The sequence below is a fragment of the Nycticebus coucang genome, chromosome 21 (assembly GCF_027406575.1).
Source record: "Nycticebus coucang isolate mNycCou1 chromosome 21, mNycCou1.pri, whole genome shotgun sequence".
NCBI lineage: Eukaryota > Metazoa > Chordata > Mammalia > Primates > Lorisidae > Nycticebus > Nycticebus coucang.
In genome coordinates this window covers 19,711,259-19,732,714 of record NC_069800.1, presented here as the reverse complement: position 1 = coordinate 19,732,714, position 21,456 = coordinate 19,711,259, and the positions used below count along the sequence as shown (strand labels likewise).

The 21,456-nt window shown below is 40.2% G+C and overlaps 1 protein-coding gene across 1 annotated transcript in view; it reads left to right on the top strand.

The window, feature by feature from the left end:
* MACROD2 (mono-ADP ribosylhydrolase 2) overlaps window positions 1-21,456 on the top strand; it is a 2,256,418-nt gene that overhangs the window by 2,225,436 nt on the left and 9,526 nt on the right. The window lies entirely within an intron of this gene.

Genomic DNA, 21,456 nt, shown 5'->3' with positions numbered 1-21,456 from the left:
CATCATGATCAAATAGGCTTTATCCCAGGGATGCAAGGCTGTTTTAACACACGCAAATCCATAAATGTAATTCACCATATCAAGAGAAGCAAAAACAAAGACCATATGGTCATCCCAATAGATGCAAAAAAGCATTTGACAAAATTCAGCATCCTTTTCTAACAAAAACACTTAAGAATATAGGCATAGGTGGGACATTTTTTAACCTGATTGAAGCCATTTATGACAAACTCACAACTAATATCATATTGAATGGAGTAAAACTGAACACTTTTCCACTTGGAACTGGAATCAGACGAGGATGTCTTCTATCACCACCACTACTAAACATAATGCTACAAGTTCTAGCTAATGCAATTAGACAAGGAAAGGATATAAAGGATGTGAGCCTCTGGAAAGATTTTATGAAGAAGACTTCAGCGGCAATCACAACAACCAAAATAAACAAATGGAACTTAATTAAGCTGAAAAGCTTATGCACAGCTAAGGATACGACAATTAAAGTAAATAGACAACCTTCAGATTGGGAAAAGATATTTGCATTAAACTAGGATTTATAGGCAATTCAAATTAATCAACAAAAAAGAGCAAACAATCCCATCTATCATTGTGCAAGAGACATGAACAGAACCTTCCCTGAGGAAGACAGACATATGAAAAAACACTGCTTGTCCCTAATCATCAGAGAAATGCAAATCAAAACTATCCTGAGGTATCACCTAATCTCAGTAAGATTAGTCCTATCATGATGTCCCAAAGTTGCAGATGCTAGCGTGGATGTGGAGAAAGGGGAATGCTTTTATCCTGTTGGTGGGACTGCAAATTAATACAACCTTTTTGGAAAGAAGTATGGAGAATCCTTAAAGAACTCAAATTTGACCCTGCAATCCCACTACTAGGCATTCACCCAAAAGAAAAAAATCATTCTATCATAAAGACTTGGAGCTCAATTTACAATCACCGAGGTGTAGAAACAACCTAAATGCCCATCATCCCAGGAATGGATTAACAAACTGTGGTGTAGGTATACCATGGAATACTATTCACCCATAAAAAGATGGAGACTGTATCTTTTGTATTAACCTGGATGAGGAAGGTGGAACACATTCTTCTTAGTAAGGTATCATAAGAATGGAAAAGCAAATATCCAATGTACTTAATACTAGTATGAAGCAAATAGATTATATAATCATGCCACAGAGGAGAAAAACTCATTTTAATTCAAGTTGAGGAGAGGGAGAATGGGGGGCATTGGTGTGCTCCCATTTAATGGGCACAATGTAGGGGCGTATGGCACATCTTTTTGGTGTAGCACACAATTACAAGAGGGACTCTACCTAACAAATTCAAATTTTGTGACTTTGTTGTTTGTACCCTCACATTAACCTGAAATTCAAAAAAAAAATGCAAGTGCCTGGGCATCACCACACACTGACTGAATAGGAGGCTCAGGGACAGGATCCAGAAATGTATCTTTTACCAAGCTGCCCAGGGGATTCTGATGCTCACTCATGATTGCGAGCCCCTGCCCAAAGCCTGGCAGAGGAGGGCCAGGAATGGTAGAGGGTATTTAAGGTGTCAGTCTCAGAAGTAGCCTGTGTCACTTCTGTGCATGATCTGTTGGGTACTGTTAACTTGTGGGGTCCTGCCTCACTAGTTAAGAAGTTGTAAAGTAGCCCACCCCTGCCTGGGAAGAAAGTCCCCCCTCCTGACTGCTCTTCCCACTTGTCGTCTCGCCCCTTAAATTCATTCTCCCCTCTGCAGCCACTAATCTTCTAAAATGCAGGTCTGTTATGCCACCTCCCCTGGTCTCACACCATTTTGATGACATTTCTTCGTCCTTTAAACTCCAGCCACCTTGATGTACTACAGTGATTCCTGGCTGAACTTTTAGCTGGTCATGTGCCATCTGCTCTGGGCCATGACACCTGCTGCCCCTCCTGGGACCCCTTCTTCCTGGCCATGCCCATTCATCCTTCAAGGCTCTGTCAGATGTCACTTCACCCAGAAATATCTCCTTGAAACCACCCCCAAGAAGACTGGGTTAGATGTCCTCTACTAACCCAGAATGATCCATAATCACTTTGAGTAGTAATCACATAAGTCTTTGGAGGCCAAGACTTACTCTCACATACAGTTGTTTCTTTGTCACCTATTAAGAGTTTGACACATGCCAGATGCTCAGCATTTATGATGTAACCAGTGCAAAATGGCCTAACAGATGTTCAGTGGGTTCTCAGAAATGATGGCGAATGTCTATCGACATCACCTAGAATTTATTATTAAGTCCAATAACCTCACTCTTCCTTAATTAAATTATGCACCTTAACTGCAGCCCAGACCTTTGGCACTGTCTGAAAAGGTGCCACCACATATTAGCAGGATGGTGGAAAGGAAACCCAGCGCCATCTCCAGAAGAGCAGCTCAAAGCCAGCCCTGGTCACAGTCAGCCCATCTTCACAGAGACAAGCATGTATATCTTCATCTTACATAAATTTCAATTCGTAATTTACATAATAGGGAAAAATAAGGAAGCACAGTACTGTAAGTGTAATCAAATTACATTGTTTAACAAACAGAAAATAAAGTTTAGGGTGCCGGTGAGTCGATAAAGATCTCTTAGTGGCTTAATCATCCACAGAATGAGTCAGTCTCTTATTCCTGTCAATGCTTCTGCCATGACTCATTCTGGTGGACTAATTTTTAATCAAAGATGATAAACTCAGAGGATATTCACTTTAAAAAATAGGACAACGGGGATACAAAAATAAGCAGCATTATCCTCCAAAAGTTAAAATGCTTCCTGTGCACAGAACGTGAGCAGCAAATCTCTTGCCCAGGTGTTCCCTTTGCCTCTGCCCTCAGAGATCTCCTATTCTCTCCAGGGTTTTGCCTCACCAGTTAACGCTATCTCCCCTCCCTACTGACTCGCCCCTCAGACTGTGAGCATGATGTCTACTTCTATCCTAACACACGCACCCAAATGTGGGTTGGGTCCTCTGAGAAGACACCTAGACGGAGCTAGGAGAACGAAGGTGTTATTGGGAATAAGGCAGGTGAAAGTCAAAGGCTAGAACCAGATTTGTGCAGGGAGAGGCAGAGGTGTGTCACCTGCCCAGTGTTGCACAGCTGGTCAGTGGAAGAGCAAGGATTGAAAACAGGCAAATCTGTCTCCAAGATCCAGGGGTGTAACCACTCCTCAAACTGCCTTGTGTTTTTCCCTGCCCTGATAGTGCATTTGATTAGTAGTGAAATAATAGCTTTTTATGAGCTTTTATTATGGTCAAACACACCCCACTAAGGTGCCTTATCATTACCAGGAGTACCAAAAAAGGTATACACATTTATTTAAGAGATGCTATCTATGTATTAATTTTTAAAGTTGAATTGAATTACAATAGCAATGTGTGGTGTGAGGTTTGCTCAAAAGATGGCATTAATCAAATGAACGTTAGTGTCACCATGCCACAGGCAGGTCAAAGAAAATGGCAGAAGCACGGTTGTCATTGGAGGCAGGCAAGATGGTTTTGAGGTGGTATCTGAAATTCAAGAATGTTGTGGAAGTGCCATGACAATGGAGGCGTGAATATGCAGAAGCTCCAGCACACCTGACCATGGCACATACTCATGATACGTGTGAGACGGGTTGTCTAATGTGCAATGCGCACAGGGGAGGGTCCGGGAGGCCTCGCACAGCAACAAGTTCTGCTGCTTCTGCCGTGGTAACAGTTTACATCATGGCCACAGACATCTACCAAACAGTGTGCATGTGAGACAGGAGTTAGCAGAACAAGCCTGCGTGCCCCTAGGTAGGAGGGCTTACTCTGATGAGACGTTGCCAGAACAATGGACAAGATGAAGAGGTGCAGCTGAGTTCCCCCACATTCTCCTGACTTAATGGCCCCTGACTTCTACCTATGGGGACCTTAAAGGATGTGGTTTACCATAGAAAACCAGCTACATTGGCCACATTTTCTTCAGGAAGAAATTGACATGGCACGCACAAGAATACAAGTGGACACTTTGGTCAGCATTGCTCAAGCAGTAGTTCACCATAATCAGAAGTGTCTGGATGCTGATGGTGACCACGTTGACCACCTCTTACAATTGTACAAGTTAAATGTGACTCGCATCTATTTTTTGTTATTTGTATATATTGAGTATTACAATTTTAATACTGTTTTTTCCTTTATTAAAATGTGTATACACTTTTTTGGCCCCCTCTCTGTATTACTTACCTGTGAAGTAAGTAATTTTCTGCTTTTTATATATCAGGAAGCTGAATCACTGTGAGGTTAAATAACATGCCTGGAATCCCTCAGTTAATGAATAGCAGAATCAGGATTCAGACCTCAGACTTACACACTCCACCTCGACTCCAAGGTCTATATATTGTCAACTGAGTTAGGACAGACTTTTATTTATCTTTGTAGCTGTACAACCTGATGAGTTAAAGGCTTCAAATAAAAATTTGCTGAATTAATAAATGAATAGATGAAGTACTTTTCCAGCAATTTTGTCTGGAATTATGAATATTGTGGTCATTTAGCAAGAAAGAGATTGTGCTATTGACTAAATGCTCTTTCTGGTGTTTCTGTTTTCTTTATTAATTTTAGCTGTAATTTTTACACTATGAATAAAATTTCTAGTAGTCAATAGATAGCAGAAGTCCAGGAAGCTTAAAGTTGCCATTTTAATGGAAAACAGTCAATATAGGAAGTCCCTGGGTTATGAACAAGATAAATGCTGTAGGTTTGTTCTTAAGTAGAATTTGCATGTTAGTTGGAACAGGTACATTTGGCTGTTAACTAAAATAGCCTCCATGTGTGAGTTATTTGTCAGGTAGATATTTGTAACTTGGGGACTGCCTGTAAGCAGGTGACTCTTAAGCTTCCATGTCCTTAAGAATCACTGGGGCAATTTGTTAAACTGCAGACTAGCAGGCCCCACCAATTACAGATTCTCATTCAGCAGAATTGCTAAGATGCCTGGCAGTCTGCATTTTATAATCACCCAGGGTATACCCAATGCAGATGGTCCACGAACCACATTTTTAAAAACTCAGGTGGACACATGAGGCTGTCACCTGGCTAATCGGGCTTCATGTCACATATGAGAAATCATGGAACACATATAGCTTTTCCAAAGGATTAAAAAAAATAATGAAATAGGTCAAGCACGGTGGCTCATGCCTATAATCCCAGCACTCTGGGAGTTTGGGACAGGTGGTTCCCTTGAGCTCAGGAGTCCAAGACCAGCCTGAGCAAGAGTGAGACCTCATCTCTACTAACATTAGAAAAATTAACTGGGCATTGTGGTGGTTTCTTATAATCCCAACCAGTCAGGAGGCTGAGGCAGGAGGATTCCTTGAACCCAGGAGTTTGGGGTTGCTGTGAGGTAGGCTGATGCCACAGCACTCTGGCCTGTGTGGCAGAGTCAGACTCTGTTTCAAAGAAAAAAAATACTGAAATAAAACTGTTTGATATCTATTATTTCCTATTTTTAGAACTCTGTGAAAAGACCTGAGACCTATAACATGATGCTAGATCAGGGTAGACAGACCATTTCAGAACTTTTTAAAACTTGATTTTCAGGAGGAAAACCAACAACTCAGTCTGCATAGTCAATGCATTTGTGACATGCTAGAAGAGTTTTATTTTCCTTTTACAAGTGTGCTATGAAATTATCTTCAATTGTTAAGAATGACTTTATTATATGTCACTGAGAAAGAAAAAATAATCCCTCAGGTGAAGTTAAAAAAGCTATAAGAAAATGCCAGCCTGGTGCAGTGGCTCATGCCTATAATTCTAGCAACCTGGGAGGCCAAGATAGGAGGATTGCTTGAGATCAGGAGTTCCACAACCAGCCTGAGCAAGAGCCCATCTCTACAAAAAAATAGAAAAATTGACCACGTGTGGTGGCACACACATATGGTCCTAGCTACTCAGGAGACTGAGGCAGGAAGATTGCTTGAACCCAAGAATGTGAGGTTGCAGTGAGCTATGAGGACACATTCTAGCCAGACAAGTTTATGTCCCTCTAAAAGCATATCCTGAGACCAGATCTTGAGCACAAGTGCTTTACTTGAGAGGCAATCCCAGGAAGTTCAAGCAAGCAATTATAGAAATAAGACAGGACAGGGAAGGCAACCACTGGCACATAGTAATGAACAGACGATCGCTCTAAGAAACGAGGGCTAGAACCACTGGAGACCCTTGGAGGAACCATGAAGAATGCACTTCAGAGTTGTTCCATCAAAGCAGGGAAGCTGGGCTGTCATCCAGTTGACACCCTTTCCTCACTGGTTGAAGTTTACCCCTGGGAGGTGTTCTTTGTGAAGAGCAATCAATGAGCAAATGACTCAGACTTCCACATGCTCAGCCCCGTCCACTGTCTCCTGCATGGGCGCGACCAGATGCACTGGTGCTTCTAGCGGAGAAGCAGGAGATGCAGAGGGGAATCATCAGAGTACTGTCCTCGTTCTGTCCTCTGTAGCTGTGGTGGGACTCGGAGGCAGACCTGGGAGATGGCCCAGGCATCAACGAAAGCTCCTGCAAAAAACCTAGGAGACTTGGGTATCTTACCTTTCAGTTAAAACACAGAGGTTTAAAAATGTCTCTTTACCTAACAAATGCAATCAATGTAACCTGGCTTATTGTACCCTCAATGAATCCCCAACAATAAAAAAAAAAAAGAAAGAAAGAATAAAAAATGTCTCCCTTATGAATTTGAACCACAACCTGGTGCCCATCATGCCAATTTGCATCATGAATTCACTACCAATGTAAACCTCAGGCAGGGGTTACAGCTTGAGTGATCTCAGGTTGGTAATGCTGTCTAGCAACTAACAAGCAAATCTAAGTCCTCTCTGCCTGAAGTTGGCTTTAATCCAAGTTAATAGCAATTGTGGGGGCATTGATTGTTCAGTTCATCTCTCTTTCCTCAATGTTAGATAAAAATATAACAAGTTGGCCACAAAATAAATATAACTTCCTCCTTACATAATAAAAACTTAAGAAGCAGTCCTTTCCTTTCCCCAGCACACGTGCACACTCCCAGCGCCCCCATGTCTAATAGCAGAGGACACTTACTAGTATATACGAACCTGTCCTCTTTCTTTCTCCAAGGTTTATAACCACACAAGTAATCAATGTTCTATTGAAGTCAGCCAAATAGCAACCACATTAAATGAAATAGAACCAGAAAGCTGAAAATTAAGGGTAGCTTTTAATATAACTCCTTCCATTTGCTCAAAGGAAGCAATAGGTTTGGGGGCCTGGGGGTGGGGGGTGTTCCTGCTTCCAGCTGCATTATTTTGAACTTTCAAAGATTTTCTTTTTACAAGCAAAAATGTCTGTGTAATCTATAAAAAAGAAGAAATTAAACTCTGTTGGTTTTTTCCCCCTTTAAAAAGCCTAGTCTTCAGACTTTTATTTGACAATCACATACAGGTTCGGTACGCTTTTTTTTTTTTTTTTTTAAAGAAAACCATTGTGCCTTGAGATCAATAAATCAAAATTGGATTGCCTCCTCCTCAAAGGTGAATTGTTACCTTGCTGAAGAGGTTATGTAACAGAATCTTTAGTTTGGTAAAATACATGAAGAGAAAACAGGATTAAGATTTCCTTGCCTGAAAGGAAAATTCTGGATGCAATTTTTTTTCTATGAAGGCCAGAGTTTCCTGAATTGTCTCCTAGAACAAAAGATTAAATGTCAGAAGATAAAGCAGGTGTGGGGCCCTGATTTACTGCCCACAGAGCCCGTTCTCTTATTGAAGGCACTGTTTTCACACAGAGAATGAAGTCGGTTTGACAACAGCAGGAGTATCTGTGATAGTCTGAGAGATGCAGAAAAGAGAAGAAGCTCCGTCAGGGAGCTGAGAAAGCCACTTTATTGTCAAATTCTGGGACATGCAAAGCATTCTTTTTTTTTTTTTTTTTTTTGTAGAGACAGAGTCTTACTTTCTCGCCCTCGGTAGAGTGCTGTGGCATCACAGCTCACAGCATTCTTGACTGTGGGGGAGACCAGAATGCCTGGAGATATCAGCAGTCAAGACAAAAGCAAAATTCAGCAGTCAGAAATCAATCAAGCTTGAAGGAAAAGGCCAGTTAAAATGCTCAGCACCCAGGGGTTCTGCAAGACATGGCAGCCCTCGGAGGAGCTGTTTCTGTGTCTTGTATTAGAGAAGCCTCCTGAGGCCAGACTGTGAGGCGTGTGAGGTGACATCATCACAGACCCAACTGCTGTTGATTGACCCCCTCTCTCTTTACTACTGGGGCCTCTCTCTCTTTACTACTGGGGCCCCTAGATTCTCTGGAGCCCGAGGAAGCCATGAAGCTTTGTTCTGCCTCATTTTTAAAATCTCTTTATTCCCTTACATTCCAAACCATGCAAATCATTAGAAAGCAGGACCAAACCACTGAGGTTTCTTTGATCATAAGATATGTGATAGGGGAACATGATCCAAACCCCAAGACACTCAGTTCCTGGGGGAGGGAGGGGAAAGCCTCAGCCCACCACCACTGTGCTGTTGCCACTGCCACTGAGGGTGCAGATCACAGGAGGTCCCTGTCATGTGGCACCAAGTACTCTCTTCATTGTCAATGAGTTTACTCATCTCTGCCTCCTCCCAACCCATCTCAGGGATATGGAAGACATTTGAGTCTACTGCTTTCGAGTAGATTCAAGTTGACTAGTCAGGCCTATGTTCTGGGGCCACCTCCCAAACTCCAGCCTCACTTTACCTGTCTCCATGGGTCTCTCTCACTGTTGTCACCCATGTTGGATGATGAAATGGAAATAGTCCAGAAATAGAATTTGGAAATCTTTCAGCCCCGACCCCATGCCTGCTGCCCCAGAAAAGACACGCCACTCCTCTGGGGCCCTGCACTCCTTCTGCGAAGGGGGTTTGGTCAGACTGGAAAATGGTCAATGATCTCTTTTATTTCTTAAGGAAAGCAACCTTTTTCAGACAATAAAAAACAACATGGACACACATTCCTAAGCCTGTAATCTAAAAGATGGAAATAAGCCCCTATATGCAGGGCACAACATCAGCTTCTCACAGTTACTCTCTGTAGCAAAATGCATCTGGTCAAGTCTAATTGCAGCGTCAGTTACGTGTTTGGTGAATGTGGCCCGGACACTCTTTCAGAGGTGTGGGCACATGTGTGTTTGCTCTCACAGTACAGGGACTATCAGAAGGCATAAAAATGGTTAAATACAAAGCCATTCAAAGAGGAAGAGGAAGATCCAGATAGGACTTTGTGAGGACAAGCTGAATGGCAAGTGGGCTATAATTTAATACTGGATGTTTAGAAACGTCTTCTAGTAGGAAAAATTCTATCATTTTTCTTTGAAGCTAAAGGAATTGGTGCCGAGGGGCCAAAAGCAGAAATGGAATTAGCTTATTAGAAATGAAGCCTGTTATTTCCAGCTCAGAGTCCTCTGACAACCTTCCTCAGGTGCTCTAGGCAGTCTGCAGGTTATTTCTTGAATGCAGCTTGCCTCATGGATATAGATTTCTAGTACTCTCGTCATAAAGGTGATACACATTAGATTTTATTAAGTGTCCAGAATAAATTATGCAATTTAGGAAAATAAAACATACAAAGAGGGCACAGTCTGGTGGAAACATTTAAGCACATCCTTAATTAGGAATGTACAGGATTAAATTATCCTTTGACCGAAGAGCTATATACATAATCATGGGTGATTTCATGCCAGCAGTCAAAGGTACTTTCTTTCAGGATCCTTATGTGTGTCTGATGAACTTGGTTATTTCCAGCAGTAAATGCCTTCCTTATGAAAGATTTCACATAAAGAACCATTGAAAAGACTGAACCTGACCCCACTGGGGGATCCTTACGTAGTTAAAACCCTATTAGAGTAAAAGAATCAAGAGACTCCTCTGGAAAAAGTACACATCTCTGTGTTTAGTGAGACCCTGCTGTGGACGGATTTAGCTGGTTGCTGGTATAGAAACAAAAGCCACAAAGGGTATGTGACGGTGTGGGGGTGGGGGTGTTAGGGGCATCCGATTTGTATTGTTCCTGCTGGAAAGACCCTGATCCTGAGATAAGCACTAGCAGCCCCCAGCCGAGAAGGGCCTCCTAACAGTTCCTGCTAAGCCCTGGAGGGGTGGAGAACACATAATGTGGCTGAATGGGAATTGGATGCTTAATTGAGGCCTGAAAAGGGGGAAAAAAAGCCTATGTGTAGAACACGATCAGAATCCTACTTAGTTGACAGATGTGACAGCACCTGGGAAGGCATGTTCCATTGTCTATGGAGCGTCTATGGAACTTTTGCTCTGTTAACCTATCTATGTTTCTCCTCGTTAATAAACCACAAACTTTGACTTGCCCCATTGTTGCAACAAAGAAATGGCTCTCTAGTAACAGTCTGGGGTTCCTTTTATACTGTCTGGGCAGGGCCCTCCTCCAGGTTCAGAGGCTACCATAGGACCCTTTGTTGGACAGCTAAGGGCATGGTAATTAGGTTTAAGTTACTTTCTAAATCCTATTGTTGACTGGCTCCTGCCTTTCTCCTTGCCTCAGGAGTGAGTGGCAGTCAGTTACACAGGTTACTTTAAGGTAGGGTGGCACTAAGACTTAGCCTGCCCCTGTCCTTCTTCCCAGGTGGGGCAACTGCTCCAGGCAGCCCCAAGGTAGAGTACCACCCATTTTTGTCCTTTTCCCCTAGGAAAGCTGGAATTCTAACTAATGAACTCTGTGAGTATGCCTCATTCCACTTGTATCCCAGCAGGTGACAGGCACAGAAATACCTATAGGGTTTCTATCCATAGGGCTTTTCTTCCTAAATCTTGGGTTCTCTGTAGAGGTGTTATTCTGACTGATGATGGAATGGAGGCCCATCACTTAGTTAAACGTGAAAGAAGCATTTATAAATATCAGGATCTTTTGCCCACCTCCAGCTATCGTCACGGCCTTTCTTTTCTTAGCAAAGACAGTTTCTGATTTTGATTAGAGTAGAACATTCCTGATCAATACATGAAGAGGCATGTTGCCATGGAAAAGGTCTTCCGTAGGAGCACACAAATTTTCCACAAGTATATTCTTGTTAACTTAATTGTTCACTATTTGACTGTGGAGGGGGCAAAGGTATACGTCTACAGTATTTGTACAAGAGGGGTCAGTGGTCAAGTAGCAGCTTTACAACTGGTGTTATTTGGGAGGAAATAGATTAAGTGAGTAATAAATAGCTTACAATCAGTTGTACTTTTGTCTCCCCAAAGCAAGAACTAAGTGTAACTCAAGTATGTCAGTCTATTTGGACTGTCCTAACACAATACCATAGACTGGAGGCTTAAACAACAGAAATTTATTTCTCACAGTTCTGGAGGCTGGAAGTCCCAGATAAAGAAAGGTACTAGCTAATTCAGGTTTTGGTGAAAACCTGATTTCCAGTTTATAGACAGCTGCCTCTCACTGTGGCCTCACATTGCAGAGAGAGAGATTTCTGTCTTCTTACAAAGCTACAGTCCTATCAGATTAAGTTCCCACCCTATGACCTAATTCCACCTTAATTACCTCTGAAATGCTTTATTTCCAAACACAGTAACATTAGGAGCTGGGAAGTTAACATATGAATTTGGGAGGAAAGCAAATATGTAGTCCATGATATCAAGTCTTATCAGAACCATTCCTTGAGATACATTCTTAAAACTAGCTACTGGCAAAGGCTCGGTGCATGGGACGCCAATAGCAAATACCAAGAAAGAACAAATATTTTGTACACCCAATCTTGGGTTTAAGAGGATGGTGTGAAGCCTAAGTCAAAACCTCACTCTCCCCCAAACAGGATATGAACAAACAAACAAGTAGCAGCAACACAAACAGTAATTAAACACAAGGAAAAGCCGGCAGCCTGTGAAAGGAAAGGTAGATTTCCTACTGGAAGGAAAACAGTAGGGAAAAGGCAAACTATATCAAATGCCTAGAAATAATCATCTCTAGCAGCACCGACAACAAAAGGAACTTCACCAAGAAGAAAACAAAAGGAGGGAACATGAAGCAAGGGAGGAGGCACTCTCCAGCTCCAGGCAAAGCTTCCCAGAAGAAGGAGCTTCCTTCCTTCCTTCCCTGGGAAGGCTGCAGAGGGTTTATCACCCTTTGGTTTGGAAGGCTGAGAGAGAAAAGAGCACAAGAGACCAGAGCAGCTTCCAGGTTGACACTTTCTGTTCTGAGTCTTGTGTTGAATTGAAAATACTAATCCAGACCCCAAGTACGGCAGGTAACTGAGCAACAGTGCAACGCGGGAATGAGAAATCCAACAGGACACAGGTGGTGGATGCTCTGGCCACATTGCCTACACCCCCCACCAAGGCAACCTCCAAAAGAAAAGCAGCTTCTAGGCAGCTCCTGGAGGGTCCGCCGGCCACAGAGCAGGTGAGAAAGGAGCAGCCTGCTGATGTGCAGGCCGTGTAGATCCCCTGCAGGCGCAGTGAAGCCACTGCTAAGAGGGAAGGGAGGGAGGGAGCAGGTGAATGTGAAAGCCAGCAAAGGACAGAGGAAGAATCTACTGTGGAAGAAAATACAACCCCAAGAGAGATTAAAATTCCTTGCAGTTACCATTGAAGGACTTTGAAAGAATATTAAAGAGCTTAAAGATTCTATACTAAAATAACATAAATGATCTGAAATGTAGGCACTAGGATAAATTTTTCGCTCTTACATAAATAAAGCAATCAAGAACAGCAAAAACCAAATTACTGATCAAATGAAGAAAGGGAGTTGAGATTGTCACAGCGAAAAAAAGAAAGAAAACAACAACAACTCTAAAACAATGAGAGAAAAAATAGTATGTACGCAAGAGAAAATGAATAAACTATCCTACATAGGAACAGAAAATTCCCTAAAATGAAGGGAAAACTGAATTGATAATCTAATGGGCAAACCATTTTCCAGTAAACCCTTACAGAAATCTCATTCCAAGACACATCTTCCTTAAAGTAATGAACTTGAAAAAAGAAAGGATTTTATGGTTATCGTGATATATAAAATGGCACTTAAAAATACCTAAAACTAATGGAAGAAAGCATAGTTGAATTTATTTAATGTATATTAAAGAAAATTAAAAGACATGGAAATCCAGGAGAAAATATTTGCAATATCTTAGCAAGGGTAAGGCTTATTTTTTTTTTTAATTTATGAATATATAAAAATCAGTAAGGAAAAAATAAAAAGAAAAATGGGAAAATTGGTAAAACACAAAACCAAATGACAAAAAGGAGGCAGGGAGAGAAGGAAAGAGAGAAGAAAGGAATGTAACAAAAATCAAAACAATGAGGATATACCATTTTTGCCCCCTGGGAAAGTTGAGTCTATGACCCCTTTATTGTGGCATAGATTGAGCTGACCTTTCTAGAAGATAATTTTGCAACATCTATGAAAATTATAAGTGCACATACACTTGTTCAAAAATGCACTAAGAATTTATCCTCGGAAAATATTCACAAAATTTTGCCAAGGAATAAGTGCAATAATATTCACTGCAGCTACTTACCCCGTTTTCCCGAAAATAAGACCTACTTACAGGAAAGATAAGGTGTCCCCTGAAAATAAGACCTAGTGCATCTTTGGGAGCACACCTTAAAATAAGACACTGTCTTATTTTCGGGGAAACGGGGTATATAAGCAACAATGTAGAAACAACATCAAGAGTCTATCAATATGAGCTGGTTAAAGAAATTATGATATATCCAGATCTATGCAATGAAATAGTTATTCCTATTACAGTGGAATACAAGGCAAGGAGGAAGAGTGAGAGGGACTGTTATTTTTTCTGGGATAGTAATACAAAAAACGTAACATGAAAAAATTGTTCAGGGTCATTTTCATTAGTATTTTTTCTTAGCAATTTGAAAATAACAATCATATAAACTGTTCTTTTTTTTTTCTTTTGTAATGTCAGTAGAGTTGTCTAAAGTCTAGGTTTATTGGACTTTTTCTATTTTAATTACTATTTAGAAATAAATGCATGTTATTTTTTAAAAATTAGTATATATCTCATTAAGTTCTAGGAGTTTGGGGGGTTCATTAAATCTTTTAAAGACATAAAGGTCTCTGTAATAACAAATTTTAAACTCAGGAAAGACAAAAGAAAGGAGTGAGAGGAAGAGGGAGAGAGAAGTAAAGCATGAAATCAGGGAAGGAAGGTAAGAATGAGGATGTGGAAAGGAGAAAGAGAAAGGAGGAAAAGGGGAAAGGAAGTAAAAGAAAATAAGGAAAAGGAAGGAAATGGAAGAGAAAGAACAGGAAAGAAGAGGAAGAATCTGGATACCCTGCACGCCAACAGGCAAACATTGGAAATACTCTAGCCCCTTTCACTAATGACAATGCCTCCAAAAAAGGTGATCAGGAATGCACAATCCTGAGGTTCAAAATCTATCACAGTAACAGGAAAGGAAGAGAAAGAAATAGAGAGAGAGAGAAAGAGAGAAAAGGGAGGAACGATGGGAAGGAAGGGAAGGAAGAAAGAAAGGAAAATAAGAAGAAAGGAAGGAAGGAAGGAAGGAAGGAAGGAAGGAAGGAAGGAAGGAAGAAAGAACAAGCCAACAAAGAGATAGAATTTACAGATACTAGAATTATGTTTTGTTGTATGGAATTTGTTGTAGGAAGAGTGAGTTAAATTATGCCTGATTTGTTCTGTCTCCTTCCTGAGAATCTTCCTGGGAGTGCCTGTTTGCCTCTGCATACCTATGTAGTATTGCAAAACACTTGGATTTGAAACCTGGATGCTACTCAAGCAGATATCCATTCATAGAATGGCCTTACCATACCATTACCAAGGACTGGAATGTTCTTTTTGAAGTTAAATATATTTGGTTTAATGGGTGCTGTAACCACATCATGGAGAAAAGCAACTTTTAAGATTAGTTCAAATAGTGTTGGTGACTTGACTATAAAGAAGAATTTGTGAGAAATTATCATTATAATATAGTGTACCACAGAGTCTTAAGTCCTATATTTACACCAACATTGAGTCTGCTATTCCACAATAAATTGGACTTTGATCTCCCTCCACTTAGTTGTGCTTAGATTTTAGACGTGAAAGTCTAGCATAGAATAAGAAGATGAGCTCATCTTCTCTAATGATGACTACCTTTAAAAGAACATAAGTTGGTGTCCTTGTGTATGGAACGATAGCCTTCTTCCACTGGACTTGGGACTTAATATATACACAGATGCTTTAAACTCTATGACCAAGTTTCTTCTATTTTAGTATCATCATGAAGCCAGCAGAGTTTAGCCTAGGAGACTGCCTCTGAATACATTAATTCAGTGTTTCTCAAAGTTTTATTACATGCACCATTGTTGCTTGGTAAATGATGTGAGTGAAATACAAATTAACACATTATCATGTATTTAAAAAATTAAGTACAAATCAAACTCATGATTTTATAGCTATTATTTCTGTGGGACAAAATTAAGAAACAATATTGGGGGGAGTGGGTGGAGCACGATGGCTAAATAGAAACCTACAGATCTTGTCCCTCGCGTGAACAACAAATTCAACAACTATCCATGCAGAAAGCATCTTCAGAAGAAACAAAAGTCAGGCAAGAAATGACAGTACCAGGTTTTAACATTAACATTATATCAAGGAAAGAAACATTGAAGAAGGCAGCCTTGCATTGCCTGTGCCTTGTCTTCCCCATCTCCTGGCAGTGCTATACAAGCATGCCAAGGGTAGAGAGAGTCTGTGTGCCTGGGGGGTGGAGAGTACTTGTGGGACTTAAAATTGGAACTCAGGATGGTCTTGTTATATGGGAAGGCAGTACAGGGCAGATTTCTGCCACCACCCACAGAGAAATCATTTAGAACAGCCCAGCCAGAGGGAAATTCTCTACCCTGAAACTCTAGTTCTGGCTAACCCCACTACCAGCTCACAAAAAGTGGCCTGTGGCCTAAAATAAGTTTGTAAGGCTGTTAGGCCACAAAGGCTGCCCTCCTAGGTCAATTCCTACAGTGGTTTTGGCTCAGAGCCACTGATCTTGGGGTACATGTGACCCAGTGTGACACAAGCAGTGGTGCCCAGGTCAGTGCCTATGTTACTCCTTCCCCAACTACACACAGTGTGGCTCAGAAAATCTTCTTTCAAGTGGGGAAAGGAAAAGGAAGCATTTAGAAGACTTGGTTTTGCACTTGGCCTACCAAAGTAAAATAAAGTACCAAGCAGATTCCTGAAGCATCTGAGTCCAGGACTTAGTTCCTACATAGCATTTCCAGGAATAGAAGGCCAGAGAGAAAAAGAACAGACCCAGATATGTAGTACTCATATCACTCCTTCCCCCAATTCCAGCAGCCCAGCACCAAGAGTGAAAGAACAGAGTGAAAGACTTCCTGGTTATCCAGGGAATTCTTCTATATCCTACCCATGTCCACCAAATCCTTACCACCAGGAGTCACCAAGAGTCACAGCATTACTGGGCTTGGGGCATCTCCCTACCCACAACCTGATACAGCTGTAGTCAACAAAGACTTAGATCAGACCACTGAATTTCCTTTGAATACCTGGAAAGCCTTCCAGGGAAAGACAGATTTAAACAAGTCTAGACTGTGAAGATTAAAATAAATACCTAATTTTCAATGCCAGACTTTGATAAACATCCACAAGTATCAAGAACACCCAGGAAAACATAACATCACCAAATAAACTAAATAAGGTACCAGTGACCAATCTTGGAGTGATGGAGATATGTAACTTTCCAGACCAAAAAAAAAGTCAAAATAGCTGTGTTAAAAAAGCTTAATGAACTTCAAGGTAACACAGAGAAGGAATTAAGAAGCCCATCAGAGAAATTTAACAAAGAGATTAAAATAATTTTTTTTAAATCAAGCAGAAATTCTGGAGCTGAAAAATTGCAGGTCAATCAATGTGATATATCATATCAACAGAATGAAGGACAAAAACTTTGTGATCATTTTAACTGATGCTGAAAAAAAGCATTTAATAAAATTCAACATTCCTTCATGATAAAAACTTCCAAAAAAACTATATATATAAAGAACTTATCTCAACATGATAAAAGCTATATGTGCTAGACACACAGTATCATACTGAATGTGGAAAATCAGAAAGCCTTACTTCTGAGATCTAGAACAAGATAAAGATGCCTATTATCCCTTTTACCCCTGGAAGTTTTATCTACAGCAATCAGACAAAAGAAATAAAAGGCATCTATATTGGAAAGGAAAAAGTCAAATTATCCTTGTTCACAAATGATATGATCTTATACATAGAAATCTAAAGCCTCCAAAAAAACTATTAGAACTGATAAACAAATTCAGTACAGTTGCAAGATACAAAATCAACATACAAACATCAGTAGCATTTCTATATGCCAACAGTAAATAATCAGAAAAAGAATACAATCACATTTATAATAGCTACAAATAAAATAAAATACCTAGGAATAAACTTAACCTAAAAGTTGAAAAGTCTGTATTATGAAAATTATAAAACATTAATGAAAGAAATTGAAGAAGTTATAAAAAAAAAATAGAAAGATATTCTTGCTTATGGATTGACAGAATTGATAAAATGCCAATGCTGCCCAGAGTAATCTATAGATTCAATGCAATCCTCATCAAAATACCAATGACATTATTCACAGAAATAGAAAGAATAATCCTAAAATTTAAATGGAACCACAAAAGACTCAGATAGCCCGAGCCTTCTTGAGCAAAAAGAACAATACTGGAAGAATCACATTACCTGACTTCAAATTATACCATAGAGCCGTAGTAACCAAAGCAGCATAGTACCAGCTTAAAAAGACAAATACACCAATGGAACAGAATAGAAACCCAAAAATAACCCACACGTCCATAGTGAACATATCTTTGGCAAAATTGCCAAGAACATACAGTGGGGAAAGGCAGTCTTTTTAGTAAATAGCATTGGGAAAACTGGATATCTATTTGCAGAATAAAACTAGATTCTTATCTGTTATCATATACAAAAATCAAATCAAAATGGATTAAAGACGCAAACCTAAGACTCGGAACTATGAAACTATTGAAAGAAAACACTGAGGAAATGGCTCAGGAAATTTGTTCAGGCAAGAACCTCTTGAGTAATACCAATGCACAGGCAACCAAAGCAAAATTTGACAAATGGGATCACAACAAGCTAAACAGCTTCTGCACAGCAAATGAATCAACAAAGTGAAGAGACACCCACAGCATGGAAGAAAATATTTTCAAAGTACCCATCTGACATGGAACTAATTGCTAGAATATTTAAGGAGTGCCAACAACTCAATAGGAAAAAAATAATCTGATAAAGGGCAAAGTATCTGAATAGACATTTTTCAAAAGAAGGCATACAAATGGCCAACAGGTATATGAAAAAATGCTCAACATCATGAGTCATCATAGAAATGGAAGTCAAGGGCAGCACCTGTGGCTCAAAGGAGTAGGGCGCCGGCCCCATATGCCAGAGGTGGTGGGTTCAAACCCAGCCCCATCTAAAAACTGCAGAAAAAAAAAAAAGAAAGAGAGAAAAGAAAAAAGAAATGGAAGTCAAAACTACAGTGAGATCATCTTCCACCCTAGTTAAAATGGCCTTTATAAATAGCCAATAATGAATGTTGGCAAAGATGTAAAGAAAGGGGTTCCCTTATGGGTGGGCTTGTAAATTAGTACAACCACTATGGAGAACACAATGGAGGTTTCTCGAAAAACTAAAAATAGAACTGCCATGTGACCCAGCAATCCCATGGCTGGTCTGTATCCGAAGGAAGGGGAATCCCTTTTTTAATGCAGCTCTATTCACAATAGCCAAAGTACGGGATCAACCTAATCAACAGATGAATGGATAAAGAAATTGTGGCATCCTAACAGCCAAAAAAATGAATGAAATAGTGGCATTTACAATAACATTGATGGAACAGAGAACTTTATGTCAAGTGAAATAAGCCAAGCACAGCAAAACAAATCTCAAACATTCTCATTCATATGTGGGAGCTAAATATTAAAAACGATTGATCTCATGGAGACAGAGTAAAATGCCAGCTACTAGAGGCTGGAAAGGGGTTGCACACAAGGGCGAATGAAGCAGGCTGGTTAATGGGGGCAAAAACACAGGTAGGATGAGCAATATGTGATACCACAACAAAGTGATAATAGTTAACAATAAGTTAGGGTATTCTTTAAAATAACTAAAAGAGTAGAATTAGAATGTCCCTACCACAAGAAATGATAAATGCCTGAGATGACAGATATCCTGATTTGACTAATTCACATTATATGCCTGTAGCAAAACATCACGCGTACCCCAAAAAGAAACAATTTTAGGACTTAGTCAATTAAAAATGTTTTATTCAGTTTGTTAGCTTTTGCCACAATAATGCTGCACATCAAACCATCTTCAACTTTAGGGCTTTAGAACAACAAGAGTGTATTCTTTTGCTTGGGTGTATTAGGACCACCTATAAGTAGCCTGGGCCAAGGAGCATGTCAAGCTATGAGTCGAGTCCTAGACTCACATTCCTTGGACCAGCTGCCCCCTAAAGTATGTTCTTCTTGGGGTAAAAGGTCGGCGAGAAGAGGGAAAAGGAAATCCCAACTATCAAGTCTCTACTTGACTCACTCTGCTAATATCCCACCGGCCACAGAAGGTTTCCTGGCCAAGCCCAATATCAAGTAGATTCCCTGGGGGGTGGCAAGTAGAAAGTGAACATTTCTGAACCATTATCTAATCCGTTGTATCAATAGTGGAGTTAGAACATAGATATGGAAAAAGTTATCAAAGTGTTTCAAGAATGTTTTATGTGGATCAATACCATCCTAATCAAAACAAACAGCAAGGTCCTGCTCTCTATACCGGTCACATCACCTACGTGACTACAGATTCTGAGAAATAATCATTTGTAATCCTATTTGTTGTGTGGGATTTACTGTCAACACGGATCTCAAAATAAAACCGTGGAAGATTCCACAATATCTCTCCATGTTAACTTTTAAAAATCTTTTGTATGCACTCTCGTCTTCTACGATGAGATCGGCTTCATTTATTATGTTTTAGGTAACGCCTCTAACCTACAGAAGGTTACTATAATCATGGCTTTAAAAAGTACAGGTGCAGTTGGTAAGTGAAAATGAAAGGGTGCTGGATGTCCCTGACTTTTTCTATTTCAGCATCTAGGACTCTTGCAAAAAAACCCGAGCATGTACCTCTTGTTTCTGTTCCAAACAGCAGCAATCAAAATGGAGGGAGAGATAGGCAAACTGGAATAAATAGGCTGTAGAGGCAATTTTTGTTTGGATCGGATTCTGTTATCTGTGTGAAATGAGCTCATTTCTCTGGGGCACCGAGTTGCATTGCCCAGCAGTGCAGAAGCCTTTAGGACAATACCAGCTGCACATGCATGTCAGAATAACAAATGTCTGGCATTTCTTTCTTTCTTTTCCAACAAACAACACACACATACACTGACAAACACGTGCACATGCAAATTCACATAAACATGCTATTGCACAGTCATAGATCCACACCACAGGCACATACATGCATTCACATGTTAATGCACTCCTGAGATTAAATAAATAGCATCTCCCAAGCATACCTTTAGCATCTTCAAAAGCAGATCTCCTAGACTGTGCCTTCCTCTGCTCCAAGGATGTATTCAGCGCTACAGCTTTGATTTCTGTTTCTCTGTCTCCATCATGGGTCTTAAAGCTGCCGTTGTGTTTTGTGTTAACCCGTGTCAATACAGTGGCACAGTCTGTGACTTCTCACACATTCCCTTGCAAAATAATGAGGTTAAAAGGATAAATATAGGCAATTTAAGTGTTTGCTGGTTTCTCTGCCTTTTGTATTTTGCTTTCTCCAACTTTTCCTTCCTTTCTTTCTTAGCTCTTGAAAGTGATTTGTACCCTTCTTCTTTTTCACTGAGCGTCATTTAACAGACTAGCTTCAGGCCATTAAAGAGAAAGTTCTCAGTGATGCCAGAAGGCTTTCTCCAGGGTAATGTCATCAGGGTTATTACCATTGATAGTAATGACTTTGACAAAGAATTCCTTTAAGAATCAGGCGCAGACACTTGTAGAGCCCGTCATAATCAAAAGGACGCTAAGAAAAAGGTCAAGGAAGTAATGTTTACAGAGAAGTAGATCTATTAATTTTTCTTCCATGGTAATCATAATAATGTTACATTTTAATTGGTTCTGATGATGTCCCAGAGAGTCATACAAGGAGTCAGAACATTTTACAGTCATTTTACTAGTGAAAAAGCTATGCGATTTGGTAAAAGTCATTCCAAAAAACTAAATGCCTAGCCAGGACACCCTCTTTTGTGACGCGTCTGTGTCTTATCCATTTCCTACTGGGTTCCCTAGCTTTCTAATGTTAATTCGGTATATTTATGTCTTTATATATTCTGTACAAGAGTCCTTTGGCCTCTCCATTTGAAAAAAAAAAATATTT